The sequence below is a fragment of the Pinus tabuliformis genome, chromosome 8 (assembly GCF_031772625.1).
Source record: "Pinus tabuliformis cultivar Carrire ecotype Pingquan chromosome 8, CPIR1, whole genome shotgun sequence".
Taxonomy (NCBI): domain Eukaryota; kingdom Viridiplantae; phylum Streptophyta; class Pinopsida; order Pinales; family Pinaceae; genus Pinus; species Pinus tabuliformis.
The window spans coordinates 1,723,407,554-1,723,409,484 of record NC_142294.1 but is presented as its reverse complement, the minus strand read 5'-3'; positions in this window follow the sequence as shown (position 1 = coordinate 1,723,409,484).

The window sequence follows — 1,931 nt, the reverse complement described above, 5'->3', positions numbered from 1 at the left end:
TGGCTAAAGAGAGATAGATCGAGTAAGTGAATCGGTCTACATTGAATTATATATGTCATTACGATCTGAATCTCTATTTTATGAAGCCGCAACTACCATATGCTCATATATAACTACCACCATTTCACCATCAATTAGGCGGTTTATAGGTACGATTCGCTCGAATCATCAATCATAATATCGTATACAAAGAGATATCTCATTCATGCATAATGACCAGCAGTCACTTACTCATTGTCTTGGTCGGCATTCATTATATACGTAATTACGTCATTCGAGATAGGAACCAGAATAGAATCACCCACCTCCTCTTTTCAATTTACTTATTGGGTGGCCCCTCTCAAATAAGTAACTAAAAAATTCACTAACGTACCTCTCCTCTCCTTATCAGTCAAGCCCCGTTGCCGGTCCTCTCCTTAACAGTCGAGCCTGCCTCCGCATCCTCTCACTATGGTCGAGCGCCTCCGGTCCTTATCAGTCGAGTCACTAACGTACCTGGGCATGGTGGTAGTTAGTTATATATGAGCATGTGGTAGTTTAGGTTCAGTGTGCAAGGACCCGACAGGGGGCTCGACTGATAAGGAGAGGAAAGAGAACGCTTCGTAGCGTAGTAGAAGCACATGTCTATCTCTATATCTGTTTGAGATAGGGCCGACACCCTAGCTCTCAATTAGGTATGTTAGTGACTCGACTGATAAGGAGAGGAGGGAATTAGCTCTAACGGAGTGTTGCCTCACCGAGGGAGCGCTTCTCTCAAAGTTCCTCTCCTTAACAGTCGAGCACTGTTGCCAGTTTGGGTTTGCTTATTAGGTGGGGGGCTTATGGTCGAGCGGCCTTACGGCACCTTGTTTTTTCAATAGCGGTCAATGGGTGGGTGCGCTTCGCCTCCTGCCAATGATAGGCCACTAGTTCTTAAATGGGTGAGTTTCCTCCTCCGAAATGATTATCCCTGTCCGTCTACATTCATCCCTGGATGTCGTCAGGTACTTCTCACTTCCCCGCCATTCTTGTCACCGTCACCTGCAATCCGCGCTTACACACTCGGCCCCCTTTTGTTGAAGTCCGAAATATGTTGGAAAGTGGAGAACTCCCTGTCAAACTCGATAGGCGTCCTAGATATCTGCTCGCAACCTTCTGCGGCATATAGTATCGTGGCGGCCATTCTGCCCACTGGCATAACCTCGAACAAGGGGGGGTCCTTCCACTCCACCACACGGAGTCGGGAATCAAACTCTTCTGATCGCAAGGTTACCGGTATCTCGGGTAAAGCTGGTACCAAGATGACCGGCGTCTTGATCTCATTTCGGAATGCGTGTTCCCCTCGCGCCCCCCATTCATACAGACCCAGCTCCCCATCCAAGAGCCGAACCAAGTTGGTCCGACACGCGCTCTCCTCTTCTGCCCGGTCTGAATATGCGAAGTTACTTATGCCTGAAATAACGGTGACTTCCCTTGTATTATTGACCCCTTCCCAGTTGTTGAGGCGAGGAGGAACGAAGCAAACCTTTAGTGCCATTTCGAGGAGCTGTAAGAATCTCGGGATTTCGCCTTTTACCCGGCCTAATAAGAGGAGTTGTTCGTCCCCAAAGGTGCGGGTAAGGTTGCATCCGAGCCACTTGAGCACCTCGAACCTCTCCGGCCCGATCTCTGCTACGGAATAGGGAGAAGGTGCTCCCAACGCCTTCACATAGTCACGGAGCCGACTGAGCCTACTACTAATTGGGTTCGGTTCGGGTAAAGGGGAATCCCCTAGAGAAATGGTCTGGTCTTCCTCTTCCAGTGTAGTTGGTGCTTGAACTACTGAAGCTTCCAGGAATCCTGCAGAACGTGGGGGTTCTTCAATAGCCCTTACTGAGGGGACAGGGGTTTCTTTCCTTCTCAATGCCCGGCTTATTATCATTTTGGCCAAGTGGAAGCCCACCTTTTTGCTT